The following is a 22482-nucleotide window of genomic DNA, read 5'->3' as shown; positions in this document are numbered from 1 at the left end:
TTTCCTAAAACCAAACTGACTTTCGGACAAAATTGCCTTCTCTTCAACCCACTCCTCGAGCCTAGCTAACATAACTCTGCTCATGACCTTTAGAGAGGAGTCCAAGAGGGAAATGGGGTGATAATTCTTTGCTTCAGACCGATTGCCTTTTTTGAAGATAGGGATAATAATTGATTCCTCCCATGTGGTTGGGGCTTCAGTGCAAACAGCTGCATTAAACACATTTGCAAGGAGGGGGCTCCAGATCTCTGGGACTGTTTTATAAACGTCTATTGGAACCCCATCAGGTCCTTGGGCCTTCCCCCCTTGCTTGCACGGATTCCTATCTCGACCTCGGCCACAGTAAAATTTAAAGGTAGTATGGGCCAAGTACATGGGGAGGTAGCCGGACCACAATTAGAACCAAATATATTAGAAAAATGAGTTACCCAACAATCACTAGGAACATTAGAGCTCAATACAGGGGTGTTGTCGTCTCTGAGGAAGGGGGAATTAACCGTAGCCCAGAATAAAGTATTATTGTGGATCTCTGCAGCTTGATTTAGTAATTTCCATGCTTCCTGCTGTAACTCTCTTTTCCTTTTTTTTAATGCTAATTGGTATTCTGCTCTTCGTTCGATTATCAAAGTAGTGTTCCTAGGTTTTATGGCCAAGGCCTTCCTCAGCTCTGTTAGTAACCTGGTGCATGTGTGATCAAACCAACCTTGTCCATGGCTACTTTTATCTCTAATTGGTCTAGTAAACCTTGCATCAATTGATATATTAATGTTTTTAAAAGCAGCTAAAACACATTCAGACCCAGTTTTATTTTCAAGAATTAGGGTGATATCAGTTAAACAGTCAGAAACAATGTAACCTATTGATTCATCCGCTCTCTCTCCAACCCATTTAACTCTAACACCATTGGGTTGTGGGGTTCTACGTTGGTGATAGTATGGCCCACAGCTACAGGATTCACACTCTATAGCGTGCAGTCTAGAACAATATAGTTATGATTGCTCAAAGATGTAACTTCGATCCTGGGGGTTTCACAGAAAGGGGTAATACTCGATGACACAATAACGTGATCTATCACCGAGCTTGTCCTCCAGTTTTTAAAAGTAGTCATCCCGTTAGCATCTTTGGCAAAGTCCAACATTTCAAGATCATTATTACTAATAAATTTGTACAGGATTTCTCCATAGCTATTATGCCTAAAATGGAGGTCTACAACACTAGCATTGTTAACAACCCCACAAGCTTTCTGAAAGGTCAATTCACATAAAGAAATATTAAAATCTCCTAACCATATAAAATTAAAAGAAACATTACATTGGTCAGTTAAGTTTTTTACAACAGATGTCCTACTATCGTCAAAGATATTATTATAGTAGTTAATTAGGAGGACGTGACGACCTTGGTCATTGCGGCGCCACAGTAACTGCGCATGAGGTCCCACATTTGAATATTTCACAATCCTAATGTTTTTGTTAATCGACACCAGAATTAAAAGACCTCCTTTTGCTCTCCCTGATCCAGAGCTAACGTTACAAACCCCTCAAAATATACCTCTTCCTGACACCAAGTTTCCTGGAAACATAAAATATCGTGGGTGTTAATAAAATCCTTCCAACTCAAGGTGTCCTGTTTGGATTTTAACCCAGCAACATTCCAGCTTACAATAGAGATGCCGATTAATACATTAGCGCTGGTATTATTCAGAGGAACAGGGTAACCTACAGCTACCTCATTGATACTGTTCCCTAGTGCTCCAGGGCTAATACATCTTTCTTCGCTTTGGGTCTCCACCATATTTAGATCAGTGTCAGGGGGTAAAACACACGCATCGGGGACCTGGGCAGTGATCAACTGACACGAGACGCTAACCCCTGTCCCGGTGAGTCAATCATTGGAGTCCAGAGAGCTTAGTGCCTGGAATCTGTTCTGGATGGGGATCCCGAAACCCATAAAGTAGGGAGGCCGGGGATTTCTGTTTCCTGGTTTATGAGGGGGGTTTTTGATTAAATGACTATAAAAGAAACCAAGAGGGCGTACACTTATTCTATCTTTCTCGGGGATTAAGGATCCGGCCCTTAGCAAAGCTGTGGCCGCATGTTGGGGGTGTTTAAAGTTAACGATGACACAATCACCCCTACATGTTTTTCTAGACGTACCTATCCAATCAACCCTTCTGGTGGTTAAAATTTGGTCTGAATAGGTAGTTGGAAAGCCCGAGTTATTTTGTAGCCAAGAGACCGTTTTATTTTTTAGCGAATCGTGAGATTCAGGTTGGGGTCTAGTTGGGTCAGTCTCATAAAGAGGGACGTTGGTCAAAGCGGCCACATAGGGAGCACAGGCTGGAGGTAGATTCACAGGATGGTTTCGTCTAGTTGGTTTTGGTGAAACCACCTCGTTGACAGCTGGCTTACTCTGTAAAGAGGTGGAAGGTGGGTTTGTAGGTAATGAGGCCGACACTGCTGCTTCTTTAACTGTTCCACCCCCAGTTGGTGGACTTACCGGTAATATGGGAGGACCTAGGTCAACATTGATAGGCCTAGACTTTCCAACCAGAGCTATATGCGCGTCAAGCAGCCCCCCTAGTCTATTTACCTCAGATGAGAGCTGATCCAGCTTGTCCACCAGGGGTTTAATGATCAACCTTAGAATCAATAATACTTATTAAGAGATCAAACTGTTCAGAATTCATAAGGCAAGAGGCGTTCTTAGTAGTCAAATCTTCAACCCCGGGAGAGAATTTTGGTACAGTCTCACCTCTTTTTTTGTTGCGAAAACGGTACCCCCCTCGTGTAGTAGGTGCTTTCCTGCAGGCTCTTAATGCTCTAGGGGCTGGTGTGTTTTGGGCAGGCGATACCCTGGGGGATACAGAAGGAACAGCAGATATATCTAGGCCAATTTCAGGTTGGGCTGTAGTTTCGATTGAAATATCAAGGTTGACAAGAACTGGGTGATCATCCGTAAGTGCTATAGTATTAGGATCAGGGAGGGTAGAGCAATTAATAGGAGGATTCTCCTTCCCTAGTGACATCCTTCCCTCCTTATTAATTTGGCTGACCACTTTCATTAGGTAATTATCCATGGTGGCTGTTACTGGAGGATTTTTAGGAGCCTTTTGTTTAGACATTATGTATTAAGATGCTCAAAAGGACCAACTAAGAATACAAGCAAGTAAAAATATCAAGGAAACAAAGCTTTCATGTACTACAACCAGGCTGAGTTATATAAATCAGCAAAAGAAAAAAATAGAAATAACCTTAATTTACAAGGCGAGGCAGTCACAGTTCCAATGTGGAATCGGTAAATTAGTCCTAACTTTGCACAACAAAATAACTTGCCCGTAGTAATCAAGGGGGGGGGGGGGCTAGCCTCGGACTGTCACAGACTGTCCCGCCCTTGTCCCAGGCTTCTCCCGCGATGCTCCCGCGCACGCGACTCGAGGTGCGAGGGGCGTTCCATGAACTTAAGCGCCTCCTGGCGCGCTGGTGGCGTGAGTTCTGTGCGTCTCCCAGGGGCAGCTGGGAGAAGTAGTTTGTTGCGGTACAGCCGTTCCCCTCACGACGTGGCAGGGAGTGTGGCAGGTAGCGGTAAAGCCGTTCCCCTCACGGCTGCCGGTCCGCTCAGCTTTTTGCCCTAAACACGTGGCTAACAAACAAACATTATATCTTAATATACAGTCAGCCAATCAAAAATTTGTAATGACCCTTGTACAGATATCCGGACTTAAGCATATTCCGCAAGAGAAACAAAGATTAGCAGGTAGGCGTCTCAATACTGCCTTCAAGTATCCTCAGAAAAATCACTTCAATTGTTGGCGTCTTTAAATTGGGCTCACCAACATGTCAAATTCAATTTGCTCAACTTCAACAGTCACTCACAGTAGCGGTGCTGCCAACACAACTCAAGATACAACTTTTAAAGGTTTAAGCAATTCAGTCTATAGAACTCTATGGATGCATTAATTTTTAGCACAAAGTACCTTTAATGTGTCAAAATCCAAGATGAAAATCAGCTGCAAAGGAGAGAAGCATCAGAAAACACAGTGATGTGTCGATTCTTGAGTCCCAGGGGAATAGAGGCACCAGTTCTGCTGCATGCAGGAGAAGTGTTGGATCTATACTTTAATCCGAGGAGTAGTGATGCGTCAAATTCTAAAAGCAGCTCTTTACTGTGGGGCAATGCGCTGGAAACTTGCTGCACAGTTGCAATGCTTGTAAAATCCCGATGCGCTGGGGTCAATGTGGCGAATCAGGTGCTGCGTTAATTCTTCCAACCACAAAAAGGCGATGTATCAATTCCTGCAGCCGTACAGCAGGGCCTGCGTCAGAGTCGGAGTGGGGGTCTCAGGCGTCGGAGACACTGTGCTCTGGATACCAGCTGCGGCAGTTCTTACAGCTGCGAACAGGCACTGTCTTGGTTTTTTAACCGCATGGTGAGCTAGCACTGGAAAAAAATAGGCATTGAACAGCGATGCATGGATTTGCAGCTCTTAAAGCAGCAAAACGACCTCCACGGCGCAGATTTTGGAGTTGGCACTACTTGGCAGGTCGGAACTCCCAGCAGAGGAGTTCAAAGGAGCTGTAGATACAGTTTTTGATGGCCCTGATACTTCCAACAGGAGGCCAGCATACACAAGCCCTTGGAGAACTTGGAGAGTAGGATTCCAGAAAGCAAAATCCAGTTCTTTCACTGCTCACAGACAGAAGCTGCAACTGCAGGTCAACACAGCAAAGCAAAACAGCAAAGGGGCAGTACTCCTGTCACCTCTTCAGTCCTTCTTCTTGGCAGAGTCCTCAGGCAAGAAGTGTTATACAAATGTGGAGTTACAGGCCCAATACTTATACCCCCATTTTGCCTTTGAAGTAGATATACTTCAAAGGATAGTCTTTGTAGTGTACAGATCCTGCATTGCTTTGTCATGGCTCCACACACTATAGGGGGGTGGAGACAGCATTGTGAGAAGACAGGAAAAGCCCTATTCAGGTGTCAGTGACAATTCTTCCCACCACTCTAGCACAAGAATGCCCATCAGCCCGTTGATGGGCAATCAGGACATGCAGGGGACACGTCAGCTCCCTTTGTGTAACTGTCTAGTGAATGCACAAGCAGCCCAACTGTCAGTATAAACAAGGTGTGGATTCCTCTGGCAAGCATACACACAATTTAAAAACCACCTTGACAGAAAGATGTATATATATTTTTTTTAAACACCTTTATTAATGCAATACGAGATATACACCGCATACCGCCTACAACCCCCTCGGGCCGGCATTGCGATAGTAATAGAAGCGTACAAGAAACAGGCAACTAGTAATACACAGCCATATGCCGTCAACCCTGAGGTACAGCGGCGCAAGGGGACTCCAGGGAAAGCTTTCAAATCGCTATAGACTGTAGGTGCCATGACAGTGCCAATGTAATGCCCCCATGCACAGTGAAGTAGGTCCGTGTAGGCCGTATTCTGCAAAGTCAGAAATGTAGGTGTATTTTATATGATAAGATGCTATCCTCCCTCCCAAACGTTAACTCCCTAGTCCCCCCCACCCTAAATCTCCCAGGAACACCCCCCCCCCCCCCCTGCACCCCCCCGGCTCAACAACCAGTTTGCTAACCTACTCACCACAAGAAGTGCCGTGTTGTCTCATGTGCCACTGTTCACATTCCCCGCTCCGAGTGTGAACCCTTCAGGATGTCTCGTGTGTATCCCATACCCTCCCAGTCTAATGACCCAAGTGTGCCTCTACCTGCCTCAAAAAGATGTATTTTTAAAATCTGAGTTCAGGGAACCCAAACTTCAAATTTCTATCTTTTCCCATTTGATAGTTACACTTGTAAGATGTTACAAGGACGCTCCAATGATAACCTATGGGTGAGATAGAGAAAAATGAAATTAGCAGCATTTCACTATCAGGACATGTAAAATACACCAGTGCATGTCCTACCTTTCACATACACTGGACCCTGCCCATGGAGCTACCTTGAGCCATCCTTAGGGGTGGGCTTACATGTACTAAAAGGAAAAAGGGAAGGTTTGGGCCTGACAAGTGGGTACAGTTGCTAGGTCGACAAGGAAATTTAAAACTGCATTTGCAGACACGGCAGTAGCATGCCTGAGACATGTTTGCAGGTCTACTCATGTGGGTGGCACAAACAGTGTAACAGGCCCACTAGTAGCATTTGATTTTCAGACCCTGGGAACACACAGCACACTTTACTAGGGACTTACCAGTAAATCAAATATGCCAATCAGATATAACCAGTCATAAATTTACACAGGGAGCACACACACTTTAGCACTGAGCAGCAGTGGTAATTTGCCCAGAGTTCAACAACCAGCAAAAACGAAGTCCAGCATACAGTCAAAAATACAGGGGGTCGAGGCAAACAGACACAGGCAGCCATGCAATGGATTCCAGGTCTAACAATACCTTCTCTAACTAATGAGAGGTATTTGTATTCACTAAAAAGTGCTAGATACAAAATTCATGAATTAATACCCAGTTAAATTTGGATATATGTCTTCTGATTTTCTACAAAAAAAAATTAAGCTGAATGAGATGCAGGCAATCTTACCACCAACTGAAAGGGTCCCAGCACAGATTTCCCAGTCTCTGCACCAGTTCACTGGAAGACCCACTGAAACATTGACTTCCTTTGAGAGGGCTTTACTGCTTCTCTGACAATTGGTGAGATGCTCAGCACTGAATTATTACTCAAAATTAAGAACCAGAAGAAACCGGAATACAGTCATGAGGTTCAACAGGAAATCGGTCTGGAAAAGAGATACACAACATTTTAGAAGGACTTCTGCAACTGGCATCTGTTACCAAGACTGGCTGCCTTTTATAGGTTCCTTACTCCACATTAGGAAGTTCCTTCAAACCAACATGATGTTCTTCCATATGAAAAGAAACTTCCTCCTAAATGCTCATGACAGTTGTCATCCGCCAAGTGCATAAGACATTATCAGCTAGTTTAGGTGCTGCAGCTGAGATGCTGCAATGTCGAGAAAGTTGGATCCCCTCCAAAAGGCAGTGCAGATGATATGAGACGTCTCACACACCTGCACTTTCTTGGCACTAGAGTTAATGGCTAGAGTTTAACCGCCAATAATACTCCTTGCATGCTAGAAAGCATAGACGTAACAGGGTGCTCATTATTGCGAGGGAAAATGCAGTGAATCCAGCTTGTCTGTCACCAAACGTGCTTCAGCAGTATGGCCGCAAGATGTAAGTGCAGGCTGGGTCTGATCGCTCAATGTACTAATGAATGTACTCAGAAATCTTTGTTTGACTCCCATAGTCACAGGTTCAAATCCAGATGTGTACGTACAATATTCTGAGGTCGATTATCAATGATTTGGGTAACAATAAACATCTGTTGCTTAGCACGGGTACTCTTCTGGGTGAAATTATACCCTGCAAATGCATGTTTTGCTAAGCAGTAGTTTCTACTCCTTCTGGCTATTTCTTCCAAGTGAATCAGTGCTGAACACCTACAGCTTGCCTGCTTAAGTCTCAACGACCAGCATGTTTAGATATGTATTAAAAGACTTGTTGCTTGTAATTCATAACATAGTCTTAGAGTGAGATTTGGGTCAGCCTATTGCTTATGATTGGATAACTTTCTTGACAATCTCAGGTGTGAGATTTTGATTCAATTACTTTCCTCCCTCTTCATGTGGTTCTCCTGCCCAGCAGCATTCTGTGTCACAGTGTTCACTCTGCTGACTTGACAGGAATTTTCTTTTTCTTTTGCAGGATACACTCCAGGGGTCTACATTCTTTTTCTCTTGTGCCTGTATGTTCCCTTGTTCTTATACACCCACCTGCTTTCTTTTTACTTTCCTCCCACTTTCCCTAATGGCTCTTTTTCAAACAATTTAACGAGTGTCCAGTGGCTGGAAAGTACTACTAGGTCACGCGCTTTCTTTTTGTGCATTGGCTTACACTTGTTTTTCACTTTTTCAAAAAACTTTATTTTACCATTTTAAAATAGCCGTGATGTTCAAACAGTACATTAAAAATGCTGCTGTGCATACTTCACAACACATGTGTGCAAGTGTCACAACACATATGTACACAAGCCACCTAATAAATGCTCTAGAAATTTATGTTTACACATTTTGGCCATCTTCGCATGAAATCTATTTGATAGGAAAAACAATTTATAGATTTACAGACATGTGCATGCGTCATGACATATGCGTTCATATACCAGTTAAATAAGTACTGGCAAAGCTAATGGCGCAGACTTCTAAAACAGACACATACATTGGCTTGCCAATTTTTTTTTTACAGTTTATGATGCCATCCAGACTGTTAATATGGCCTTATCAGCACCGCCAGTGCCCGAGCAAGGTTAGTTAAGTGATAGGCCACGGGCAATGCAGAGGCTGCAGGTGCCTATGCTACCACCTAAGTAATTTCAGAAAGTAGGGTAACCAACCCTCCGTAATTTCACATCCTGCCTGTTATATGTGCCTCTTGTCCATTGTCCATGAGGAATTCTTTTACGGACACCTTTTGTCCGCAATTTCAGACATTGGACTGAGCTGTCCCCCTGCAAGCAGCCTGAGAGTTTGCGCTCCTGCTGTGATCACTGGCCTGCAGCTGCCCCTCTCTGACTTGGCACAGGCTGCTATCGGCCCATTATAATTCTGTATGTCGGCCTAAATATCACAAATAGAATGATAATGGGCCTCTCTGTGCAGTGACAGCATTTGCTAGACCTCCTCCTGTCAGAGCCCAGGGCATGTCAAACTGCTTTTGTTTATGGTCTCCTGTCACCTCACCATGGGCCAAGCTCTGGAAATGGGGAGGTTTCATTTTGGTGAACGTTACCCAGGTGCTTCCACTGTTAGCCCCTAAACTGTCACACAAACAGTGATAATGGTACAAATACAATTGTCCTTTCTTATGTATTTCTTTTGCTCCAATAGTGCAACATTTCTCCATTGGTGCTGTTATTATTTTTAAGTTCACCCTGGCCCCCATGCCGCCTTAGCTTTTACACATCACATCCCCTTGGGATGATTGATGGGATCAGGTTTTCTTTTCAATAGGGGGAGAGGAGGCATGTAAGATCTGAGAAGCCTTCAGCTTTGATCTTTTCTTCATTTTTTGATGTTTTTTTTGCAATATGCAAATGTGGGTGTTTAAGGTTCACATGCACAAACAACACATGCAGTGCAAGGTTGTCTCAACCTAATATAAACTTATTTCGACTTGTGCTTGTGTTGGCTGTCTATTTTCCTATGTAATATTGTGCGACGTCCTCTGATGTGTCTGTAAAACGTACCTTTTGTCTCAAATTTTTGTCCTGAATTCTGACCTTCTGCAGAGCCAGAATTCTGCAGAGTGTTTTCTGATAGATAGTAATTTTCCTGTTGCAATGTACCTCTAGATTTTTGTTTATGCTCAGTGCTACACCCAGGGGTTGATGGTGTTGACTGAAGTAAAATATGTTTCAGATTTCCTCCTGTCAAACTGGGGGAGGAGGCTAGCTCCCCGCTAGCTCTCCTATAAATTAAAACTAGGTAACATGTATATTGCTCCCTCCTCTTCTCAAATTTTTATTAGCCTGCCCTGCTTTGATCTAAATGGGGAATTAGATGTGGGTAGTTTTGTTCTACAAGTGTTGGGTGATAACACCATTATTGTAGTTGTGCAAGTACATTGCTAGTTCTTTATTAGCTAGTCTGTGAAAATAAACTGATAGTCTTTATTAGAGGATTATTTTAATTGGATAGGGATGAAAGGGATGAAAAGACACGCCCAGACGCCCCAGACTAGTGTTTCCTTATTTGACCTTTGAAGGGAACAATAGGTCGGTACTTGGTGCACAGGTATCACAAGTCTCTTATCAGTTAGCCTGTATAGTTGAGCTGACAATCCTTATTAGAGGTAATGAACAGGTTTTCCCCTAAACAAAATGTTACATGGTCTAAATAGTGAGACAGGTGAAAGATGCTTGTGTGATCCTCAGCAAAATATATATTTTTTTAAATTATAGCTTTGTAGAAGTTAGTTTCCTGCTGCTTCTATAATATGTGAGCATGGTCATGAGCAAAAATATTGTTGTTTTGCGTAAGAAAAAGAATATTAGAAGTGTTTGAGGTTTTGCACAACAGTGAAGGTTCACACGCTAGACGCTGTGTGCTCGCTATAGGAATAGCGGTTTGAAATTCCCTTTTTGCTGTTTCTCAAGTGCAAATGCGGGAATACAACATGTCTGTTTTGTTTATTTTTTCTCTTCTCTTAGAATTCAGTAAATGCATACGTCCGTCCACAGGTAATACAGCGAAAAAGTCAGATATGTAATGTATTACCTATTGTCAGTGCACAAATTTATTGATAGGCCTAAGATGTGTTCAACTTCAAATTGACATTGGTAGAGCGATATGAAAGCACAGAATAGACCTCATTTGTTTTCTTTGAAATTGAATTTTATTCATATGCCTTGTCTAAAGATCTTTGTTCTGTTCATCAATAGAAATGTGTCACACCGCCGGAGCCAGAGTGGACCCAAGCATCAGATCCAACTTCAAGACTCAGTGCACGTCAAGTCTCGTCGTCAGAAGATACCAACGGAAGTCTTGCTTGGAGACAAGGTACCGCTGAAGCTGATGTAGGTGTGTGATTCCTGGGTAAGAAAAGGGCAGGCCGGACCGAGATGGAGAACTCACTCTTCGCTTTTGTGCCATTTCCCAATGGTTGGAAACGGTTTCTCAGAAATACTTGAGAGGGGCAGTTCCGTCTGTGCAAGAGGCTGCCGCCAGTTCTCCAGTGGTTATGCTTCAGGTTTCCCTGTTCCCCATCTGTTTTGGAATCTACAGTTTTGTCTGCTGATAAGGAGGTACCTGGTCACACTTTATACAATCTATGGCCTCGACAGAAGAGCGGTGCACCAGGAGAAGAAACGTAGGAGGTAGAGAGAGACTTTAGTCTTAGGGTACAGATACAGTGCTCTTAATATCTGTTAGATTAATCTCTGGTGTACTGAGCGAGACACTGGACAGAATTTGTAGAGGGCACTACCTGGATTGGTGGTTGCTAAATTCTGCAAGAAAAACTTTGCATCATTGGCCAAGATTGTTTTCCTTTTGAGTTGCTAGCAAGTGCAGCTCCAACGCAGATGATTTTTGAATTTTTTTGATGAGTTGCTAGCAAGTGCAGCTTCAACGCAGATGATTTTTGAATTTTTGAATGACAATAGGAGCCTGCCTGTGAGGCTCAGATGGACACAGGGAGAAGACTCCCCTCTGGCTGGCTGTGTTGCAGATTGTTTACTTTAGTTTCCTTTGGACTTTTAGCTAGGAAAATGAGTCCTTTTGAATGTTCCTATTTCCCAGGAGGAGCAGCCTTTGCGGCTCCTTGTCCAGATGCCCCTGCCCACATTTGGTCCTCATGGTCTACAAATAAAAAATTGTGCTTGTTTATATGCTAACTAATTGCTTTCATATTTTTTTTTAGAACATTATTCTTTTGGTTTTTTGCATACCCTCATGACTACTTTCCCCATACCGCCTGAGAATGTCATTGGTACCCTAGCTCCTCACGAAGAGGAGCACTGGGAAGTTCATTAGGATGATGTAGTATTCAAATGTTGCACCAGACACATGTTATTTATAGTACTGCAAATTATTGGGTGCGTGGGTCATTGCCTCCATACACACACAAGGGTGAAAAACTGTTGCTTGTATTTTTGCCCTATGGAAGTAGCTGTGAGGGTTAGTATACTTTGAGTAGTTTAGTAAAAAACATTTCTCAGCTCGATAAAGATCTACTTCATGGATGTTAGATATAGGTCCTCGCTGATAATGCAAGTGAGCCCTCAGTATAGAATTCAATAGGGTGTTTTCCCTGATAATTACAGTTTGATCTTATTTGCATTAATTCCTGCTCATGACTTGAACTGTGAAGTATTTTTCAGTAGTCCGATCATGACATGGTGTTATAGAGCAATGGTACACCGAGAACATATGCTTAGATTAGTCAAAAAAGGAGGGTGCCCACACCCAGAGAATAATTATTGTCTTAGTAGGTATTGCAGGGGTTGTTCTTTTACTTGTTGCCTCTGACTTTCCTGCCCTATAGTATGCTGTACTACTTCTGTGATCATGCTCATCCTAGTATTTCATTTCCCGATACCAGATATCTTTAATGTTGATAAACTATTGGTTATTCTTGTGGTTTTTTTTGTTGCACTTATGTTAGCCACAATAGGCTAAAAGTAGGGTCTGACACATAGTAATTTTCCTGTTGCAGAATGTTCTAATGATGTTGTGAATGTGTTAGCCTAATGTGTCTAACCAATATGCAGTTACAGCTTATTATTCATGTGATGCAACCCACTGAGCTATTTTTGTAATATGCAAGCTTCAACTTCTCTCATAAGAGAGAGAGGCTTGTCTATGGCAGAGAGACTTCTGATGCTGACATTTGCTCTGCAGCTCCATTGTCTCATGGTACACTTTTCCCCCTCCCTTATGAGCAGAAAATCCCTAGTTTCAGCATTTCTTGCCTTGGGTATTTTTCTTGCAGAAATGTTTCCATGCTCTGGAGAAGCTGAGTCTCGGCTCCTTGGCCTTGAGAGAAAATGTTGCTTTTGCAGGTGCAGATGCTTCTTGTGTGAGGCTATTGTTCGCCCTCTACTGAGCCCAGTACTTTTCCAGTCTGGGCGTAGCTTTACCCTGCCATGCTATGTTATAATGTATTGTCATGATGGGATGGGTCAGTCCTCTCGGCGCATTCCCTGGGGTGTAGACCTGACGGGGCCCATCTGCAGATGAATCTTATGGCCAAATAAATATATTACTAATTCTTCTCCACTGTCCGGCTGGCTTATTATATGAGAATGATAGATGAGTGAGGTAAGTCGCTCAGGTGGATTTGAGCCACGCTTATGATTTTCTCTGTTGTGCGAAACGCAGTCCGTCCGTCGTCTCCCACAGCAGTAGCCCTGCACCCACGCCCACACCTACGCCATACATCAGTGTCAGTGCAAGCGCCTGCACCAGTCCATTGTGGCGCTGACGCCAACGCTGATGAGGAGGAAGGCGAGAAGGGAAACAGGCAGAGCCGTCTGGTAGAGGCTGAAAAGCGCCGAATGTGACAGCCCAATTGCAACTTGGAGTGATAGGGGCACGGGTGCGGAAGTGGGTAAATCGGCGTGCACAACAGAGGTAAGTTTTGAGTCAGAGAGGGCCTGAGAAAGCCTGGGAGAAGCTGGGAGATTGACCGCCTAACTGCTATTTGTTTGGATGGTAGTAGCGCTCCCTGAACCTAATAAGAGCAAAATCCTAACTGAGCAATGCTGGAGCTGGTAATTCCAGAGCAAAGCATCAGGGATGGCCCCTAAGAAAGTTAAAAACATCCCGGAACCTAATTTGAGGTAAAGATCAAACCTAGCCAAGCCTGGTATCTCGAAAGAGAGTGGAGGGAGCCCAGAATTGACCCCTGCGAAAGGAAGGAAGAAAGGAGCGAAAATAAACATGGCTGCTAACAAAAACCAGGGTAGCTCTGACCCAAAGACAATAAAAGAATTTGTGGGGAAACATTTTTTAAAAGTCTTCTCATCTGCAAAAGCCCTAGACATTGAGATAATAGAGTCAGCAAATGCGGGTCTCAGCAGGGAAGGGAACGGGTACATTTCCCTACCCTTGGAAGAACATACAACTGAATCATTAATCCTGGCCAATCAGTCTCTGCAGCTGTTACTGGACCACAGGGAACTAGCATCACCACGGTTGTCCTCTTCACCACAAGGTCTTTTTTTCTATGACCTGGAGACAGGACCCCGGGATAGTCTGATCTCAAAGGAGGATACAGGGAGAGAAGAAGAAAGTACATCGAGCAGCAAATTAAGTCAGAGAAGAAGTGAAAAGCAAAGTCTGCCTGAAAACCGGAAAGCCGGGTTAGAACAAAGTGCGGAATTGAATTTAACCCCTGAGACAAACTTGGAACTCTCGGCAATGCCCACTTCATCGATGTTGGATCTAATGCTAATACTACAAAGAACTCTACAAGGACTTTTAGAAGTTACATTGACAAATAATTATATTTTAAAAGCTAAAAAAATGTACCTAGCTAAAGTAGAGGGGGAGTTACAGGGGATTAGATGCCATATGTCATCTGTGGTAAGACAAGTCCCAGTGCCCGACCCTCAGCCCCGGGTAGAGGTACAGGTTTAAACTGCTGAACTACCCAAAGAAAGACATGAGGTATATATATCTCAAAGTGGCCTATGAGAGTAATAGGAAGGAGAGAGGTGACTAAACTTGGGCAAATAAAAAGAGCGAGGCGAGTAGGAAGGAACCCACAAAAGAAGGGGAGAGACAAGATAGCGAAAAGCCCAAAGGTGGATAAGGTGAGTGGTGAAAGGGTGCAGAAATCAAAGTCACCCAACCCTGCTATGAGTATAACGAAGCATAAAACCACAAAGAAGCAAGAAAAAAGCACGTACTTAGATAGCAACTCGGGTTCACAGAAGAAACAAGTTAAGAACAAAATCCCAACACAGTCTAAGGAGACTGGTAGTCAGCCAGGTTGTGTATATGGGGGAAGTTTGCAACCATGGATCACTCTGGAGTAGACCAAACATTCAGACAAATAAGGCCTACATGACACAACATCTGACATTAAACAGGCAAAAGAAGGAGGGTAAAGAGAATAAGTGGCTATACTTTGAATCAATCCCATTAGCGAAAAGAGGTTAAGAGGTTAGGAAAGAGGTTGCCGCTAAATAGATCACAACTACTGAAAGGGTTTGCCAAGTGCCATAATCTGAAAGGCATAGGATCAAACGACCTAAGACAAGTGGGATTTAGACAAAATAAAGAAGGAAAGGATGTGACCAGAGTACTGATGTACTCAAATCTAGTAAAGATTCTGATCGAGAAAGCAGCAAGTGAGCTACAGAAAGAGGGAATACGGATAATAGCCGAAGAGGAAGCGCAAATAGAACTAGAAGGGAATGAGTGACAGGGAAAAATGTTCCTAAGGTGCCATGCAGGATTAAGAAAGAGGCAGGTAAGAATAAGTGGCCTGGAAGAAGATGAAGGAGCCCCTCTGGAAAATATTAAAATAGTAGCAAATAATTCAAATGTAGGAAATTGGTGGGGAAACTGGAACAAGGATACAGGCCACGAAGGTCCCTCAAATAGAGATACCGAGGGGCGTGGGGAGGAAGGATGGCTAGACAACGTTGAATAGGTAAAGGGTACGCCGCATAGCAATATAATAGCCTCCTGGAATATAAATGGCCTCGGAGATGAAGCTAAACAAGAAAATGTAGGGGAACTAGGGAAAAATACCGAGATCATTTGTATCCAGAAAACTTGACTATGCTGCAAGACCCTGACATTCAACAGCTTCTGCCATTTAAATTGATTAGCAAAGAAGCAAAGATTTGGCCGTCCGGCGGGGGGAATAATGACTCTGCTGCCAACTAAAATAGTGAAAAAGGTGCCAGAAATAACTGTAAAGTGTAAATGGCTGCTCGCCTGTAGGATAATACCATCTGCCTTTGTAAAAAAGAATATGATAATGCTTTTAAATGTGTTTATGCAATGGGTTAGTACAGAGGAATACGTAGCAGAAATGGGGCATTTTAAAGAAGATATGGAAACAATTTGTGAAATGTATGGTATGGATATGATTATGGTAATGGGTGATTTGAATCATAAATTACACCCCAAGAAAGTAGACTGCTGGTTCCAAGAGGTATTAGAGGCTTATGATATAACACACGCAACTTTCCCAGAATGTGTAGCCACCATTAAGGACATTGAGCTGGGTAACTTTTTGGGTACTAAAAGCCTCTTTTGCCTAAATGGTAGATTCACCCTAGACTGCCCAGCAAGGAAAATGTTCAAGTTAGGTTCCCAGAACTGCCCAATTGATTATTTTTTTACGAGACCCTGGATCTTCCAACTAATGAAAGGTATGGAATTGAAGAAGTGGTCCAAACCGTCAGTGATGGACTGAGAAAAGGTCAACTAAATGATAAAACGAACCAAACAAAGCTGGAGAGACAAGGACGGTGGTTCACAAATGAATATCTGGAAAAGAAGAGAGAAGTGAGGAGAATAGTACGTCGCCAAAGCACAAAGGGTGACCACGGTACAGGTAATGTCCTCATGGATCTAAAAAGAGAATATAATATGCTAATTAGGAGGGTGAAAAGAGAGTATAAAGAAGACTGTTGGTCAAAATTGCTTGAGGCAATAGAGACAAGGAACTTACGCCAGTTCTGTAAACTAGTTCATTCGGCAGCGGATCGTCCAATGGCCGAAATGGACTGTGTAACTAAAGAAGCAGCCTGGGAGGAATATTTGCAGGACTTATATAGACCTGGGAGAAATACAGAAGAGATTTTGCAAACATATTTGAGCGGTCTAGTAGCAGATCTAAAACATGGCTTGTCGGTCTCTGAAGTGAAAAGCACAACAAAAAGTCTGAATTTAACAAGAGCAGCAGGCCCAGACAACCTCCCTGCTCTGATAATCAAAACCCAAATGGACTGGTGGGCTGAATTTTTCACCAAAATGTTCCGAGTCATTTTAGATACTGGGTGGTTCCCTAACAACAGGAAAGGGGCAATAATAAGGCCCATACACAAGAAAGGCGATATACATACCCCAAAAAACTACAGATTAATCAATTTAATAGATATCGGGGAGAAGATACTCGCAAAAATAGTTCTAGGTAAACTAAAAAATTGGGCAGAACAGAATTCAGTTGGAGCAGTAGAACAGGGGGGACTCAAAGAGGGTCATTCCACTGTAGACCATTGTTATCCTCTCTGGGCACTCCCCCGTAAATCGATAGAACAAAAGGGGAAAATGTATTGCTGTTTCGTCGATTTCCGAGCAGCCTTTGATTTAATGGACCCTAAGAGCTTATGGGAGTGCTTGATTAAGTATGATATACCAGCAGGCCTACTGGACATTTTAAAAGAATTACATAGAGGGAACTGGGCCCAAGTAATTAAGGACACCCAAGGGGCATTGACACAGAAAATAGCCATAGGAAATGGGCTAAGACAGGGCTGCATCCTGGCCCCCCTCCTCTTCTCAATTTTTCTAGCAGACCCCCTGGCAGCCCTGGAAGTAGAGAGAAGCGCAAGCCCCAGAATGAGCGGTAGGAAAGTAGCAAGTCTGCTATACGCGGATGACCTAGTGATAATTGACCAAACGGAGCTTGGGCTACAAAGAAAATTAAATGCTTTTAGAGACTACTGTGAGGCTAAACGTTTAGTGCTAAATATGGATAAAATGATGATTTTATATTTTGGTGAAAGAACCAAATATTTTAGCTGGTATCTAGGCCAAACAAAATTAGAAATAGTAAAAGAATATAAATATCTGGGCCTATGGTTCGAAAGCTCCCTAAAATGGAATCCTCACCTGGAAGCCCAAAAAGCTAAAGCCTTTTCTTCCATCTGTGGGCTGAAAAAAATCAATAAAGACTATGGAGACATGTAGCATAAACCAAAGTTAAAAGCTTATGAGGCTATGATCCCGCCCCAAGTACTGTATGGGGTAGAAGTTCTCCATCTAAGTGGAAAAGAAGGGTGGGATCGGAGGAAGGTAAGGCCTTAAAAATGCTATTGTCCCTGCCAAGCTCTGCAATGATACAGGCAATTAGAATTGAGACAGGAACAATAGCATGGAACAGCCACGCCCAAATGTCCCTGGCAAGATTTTGGAAACGTCAAAATCAAGGGGGAGGGCAGAAAGTCTCACATTGGTGTAGTGAGGAAATCCGGCATAGCAGCCTAAACTAGGCGATGCAAGCGAGAAGGAAAATTAAGGCTATAACTGGGAGCTTAAATGTGAGATCAAACCAGAATCCCCTGGACGTAGATTTTACCAAGAGTTTATTCAGGTTCCAAGGCATGGAGCAATCAAGGAACCAGGACCTAGAATACCTGAGAAAAAAACAGCTTGGTACCCATATTTAAAAACTCTGCCAAACCATGGGCTTAGATGCGAAATTCTGAAGATACGAATTGGTACTAACCCATGGTTAATGGAGGGAAAAATAAAGGCAGAAATGCTATATCCTGATGGAACATGCAAATGCGGGCTTGGGTCTAAGTCTTAAACATTGCACATATTGTTAGATTGCCTTATAGTTTTAGATTTGAGAAAACTGTTTTTACGCTCAGTATTCGTAAAATACGGAATAAGGTCGGGAGCCCAAGCCTGATAGAAATGAAAAGTCTTGATATTGCTATTGCACTAGGAAACTGTATGAAAGGTATAAATTGTTTTGCAATGGAAAAACTTAAGCAAGGACAGTGACTTATGTAGCCTTAAATCCCACTATTTAGTATATAAATACTTAAGCCCAAAGATAGCTATAGATCAAATGGTTTTAAACTACTGCTGCTAAGGAGGAATTATGTGGGTAAAGTACCCTTTTAAACTTAGGGTCTATTGGTACTATTGTTTAATCATGTTTTTATGCTATTTTAAACTATTTAATTGTGTTCATAAAATTTGAAATGTAGCGGCTGCTAGGGGTGAAGGTGGATACGGTTTTATTACATATGTATCAAGCAAAGCTGGCTGCAAGGAAACTGTGTGATTTTAATTGTCATGAGGTTCTTCCTTTTTTTGTATGGTTGTATATATTTATGAGATCCTTGGAGTTTAAAGACTATGGTCTAAATAAGCAGAGTTCTCTCTCTCTATCTCTGACCTTCCGTCCTGAATTATGACCCTTTGTCCTAATTTTTTACACTCACTGTCCTGAATTTGCATCCATGCTCGTTGGTCACCCTTTCAGAAAGTTGCGTTTGTAACTGATCTCTCTGTCAATGTCAGAACCATGTAACATGCTAAGCAGATGTAGCTCCTCGTGCAAGCTGAGATGTGTTTTTTTGCTTACTAAATCTCAGAATATTGTTATTGTGTATTTATATATGAACCGATAGTTATGCTCAAGTTAGCAGATGAAGGGTCACCAGGGTCATATTGGTAACGTATTCACTCGGGCAATGCCTTAGGGGCCGGTATCCAAATTCCAGCTGTGGGCTGCTTTTCTGAGCAGGGGGGTGCAATTTGGGCGGTTTCTGCGTCGTTCGGCCGCCAGGAGCCCAGTGGGTCCCTGAGTGACCTTTTTGGAGGTAGATAGTGTAGAGTCAGCGTTCTAGCGCACAAATCGGCGTGATGAGGGAATACATTTCCAACTATATAGAGGTGCTGGAGGGCGAGAATGAAGAACTATTTACAAGTAAAAGACAAAGGAGGATACTGCTTCACAATTTAGGCCCGGAGGGGCTGAGGGTGTTCAAGAATCTGGTACCCAAACAGAGACAGGATACGGACGATGATGTATATGCTCATGCGATAGAAGAACTAAATGAACATTACAGACCGGCCATCTGCATCTCAATTGACCGATACAACTTCCAACAATACAAACAGGAAGTAGGGGAATCGATTGAGGAATACGTTGCGGCACTCAAAAAGCTGGCGTCCACGTGCAGATATGCGAATTTCCATGACAAATTCATAAAGGATCAGATAGTTATGCACACGACGAGTAAAGCGGCGCAGGACAAGTTGTGGGCCAATGGGGACTCCTCACTGAAGGAGGTAATGGCAATTATTAAAAAAGCAGAATTGGCAAGTCGATGCGCAGAGACGGCAAGAAAGGAAACTCTAGCCAGACCCATAGTAAATAGAATCGAAAAGGAGGCTCCCAGAAGAGATAACAGGATCAAGGGAGCACCACAGAGAGGCCCGAACAAATGGCAAGGAAACCCAGGACCACCTGGAAACCACTCGAAGGGCACCAAGAACCCGTGTTATCGGTGCGGCAGCATGTCTCACGAAGCGCACGATAGAAAGTGCCCGGTATTCCGTGCCAAATGCCTGTTCTGCGGGATTGTGGAACACTACGAGAAGGTGTGTCGGAGGAAGGCGACGGAAAGCGTAGTGAAATTTGTGGACCATGGTCAAGAGGACCGAGAGGATAGCGATCATGAAGAGGATGACACAGTCCTGTGTATCTACGACCAGGTGATGTGTGTAGACACCAAGAGATCAAGCAAACTAGTACTGGAGATGCACATTGGAGGAGTGCCAATCAGCATAGTGGCGGATTCGGGGTCACACTACACAATAGTGAAACGAGCACTATGGGAGGAAAAGTTCAGGCCGCAACTGGGCCCAGAGTTGGAGCGGCTGGACATACAGCCAGTATCGTACAATGGTGACCGCATACCCATGGTGGGTTTCAGACCACTCAAATTTGAATTCAAAGGACGCAGTGCATACTGCAAACTGTATGTCTCAGAGAAAGCACCGTCGGTGCTGGGGTGGATGGACCAAGGTGACCTTGGCATCAAGTTAGACCCAGGAGGTGCCGTGCAAGTCTTACTAACGGAACCGGAGCAAAGGCCGAACTTGGAGAAATGGAAGAAAGACTACCCCAGAGTGTTCGGCGGAAAGGTAGGGAAGCTGGAGAGGTTTGCGCATAAAATCATCCTGAAAGCAGAAGCTAAGCCGGTAGCACACAGAGTAAGGAATGTGCCACTGGCGGTGAAAGAAGCAGTGGAAGTGGAACTCCAGGAGTTGGGGAAGAAGGGCATAATTGAGCCTATCACGTGCGCCGAGTGGTTGGCGCCATTGGTGGTGGTGATGAAACCGAGCGGCTAGGTCAGGCTCTGTGTGGACCTGCGCAAACTAACCAAGAACATTGTGGTGGAGAAGTTCCCACTGCCACGCATCGAGGAGATGTTGGCAAAGACCAGAGGAATCAAGTGGTACTCCACCATCGACTTAACCTCGGCCTACCACCAAATAGCATTGCATCCGGAGAGCAGGAAACTCACCTCGTTCATCACACCCTTTGGGTGCTACCAGTTCTGTAGGATGCCGTTCGGGCTGGCGTCGGCGGCTGCAGTATTTCATAAATTGATGCACCAACTCTTCAAGAACATGGAATGCATCCAGTACTTCCAGGACGACATCCTGGTGATGGGCAAGACAGAATGGATCATGATGCTAAGCTGTCTAAGGTACTGAGAGTATTGGAAGTGAGAGGATTAACGGCGAAGTGGGAGAAATACCGGCTAGGAATGGAGAAGGTAACCTACCGAGGACATGAGATTGGGGTGCAAGGGATCACCCCGAAGACAGAAAATGTGAGGGCCATCTGTGAGGCGCCACCACCGGTCAACAAGGAAGAGGTCAGGTCATTCCTAGGTATGGCCGAATATTATAGCAAACTTGTACCCCACTTCGCAACAAAGACCCACCACATGAGGCAGTTAACGCGGGAGAAGATGGTGTTCAGATGGACGGAGGAAACCCAAGAAGAGTTTGAGAGCATAAAGAGAGACGTGGTGCAGGCGATACCGTTACAGGGATATGATCCGTAGGGGAGAACAATCCTCACCACCGACGCCAGCGACAAAGGACTGAGTGTAGTCCTGATGCAAGACAGGGGGCAAGGAGTGGTGGAGACTCTGAGCTTCGCATCCCGAGTGCTGAGCAAGACGGAAAAGAAATTCAGCGTCATAGAAAAAGAGATGCTGGCCGTGGTGTGGGCTATGACCAGATACAGACAATTCCTATGAGGAACAAGGTTCCAGCTGAAAACAGATCACAAGCCCCTGGTAAAGGTACTCACGTCCAGTGGACATGCCAGCGCCACTCCCAGGATCGCAAAGATGACCTTGAAGCTCCTAGAATATAGATACGATGTAGAATACATCCCCGGCAACAGGAACAAAGTGGCAGATTATTTGAGCCGGGCAGCTTCGATGGAAATGGAAGAAGAGGATCAGGAGGCCATGGAAGAAATGGTAGCGCTGATGGAGGACCATGAAAGGGTTATCAGCAACCAAGAATGGGAGGAAGCCTACAGAGAAGACCAGGATTTACAGGAGGTAATGGAATGCATACTGAATGGATGGCCGGAGAAGAGACATCAGAGCGGGTACCTACGGCGGTACTATGATGTGAGAGAAGAACTCTCCGTGGACGACCAAGGGGTGTTCATATACAGAGGAGACAAGGTGATACCGCCGAGAGAAATCATCCCCAGACTACTCACGCTGCTACACGAAGGACATTTGGGGATAGGGAAGACGAAATTGAGGGCTAAGGAAGGGTACTGGTGGCCGGGCATGGACATACAAGCAGAACGCCATGTCAGGGAGTGTACCCAATGCCAGAAAGCAGGCAAGACCCTGAAACCACTGAGGCCAGCTTTGGGGAAATTCGACACCCCCTCGAACCCATGGGACGAGGGGGAACTATCAATTTACATTCTAGGTCCAATTCTCGATGGACAAGGAACACAGAAATACGTGTGTGTGCTCATGGACAGGTACTCCAAATGGCCAGATGTGAGGGTGGAAGAGGAAATGAACACAGAAACAGTACTCAAATTTCTAACCGACACCTTCCTGAGGGAAGGGATCCCCAAACTCATATTAAGTGACAATGGTCCACAGTTCACCTCA

This window comes from Lissotriton vulgaris, chromosome 1_1 (genome assembly GCF_964263255.1).
Source record: "Lissotriton vulgaris chromosome 1_1, aLisVul1.2, whole genome shotgun sequence".
In the NCBI taxonomy this organism is placed as follows: domain Eukaryota; kingdom Metazoa; phylum Chordata; class Amphibia; order Caudata; family Salamandridae; genus Lissotriton; species Lissotriton vulgaris.
The sequence above is the reverse complement of the archived record's forward strand: the minus strand, read 5'-3'. Positions refer to the sequence as shown.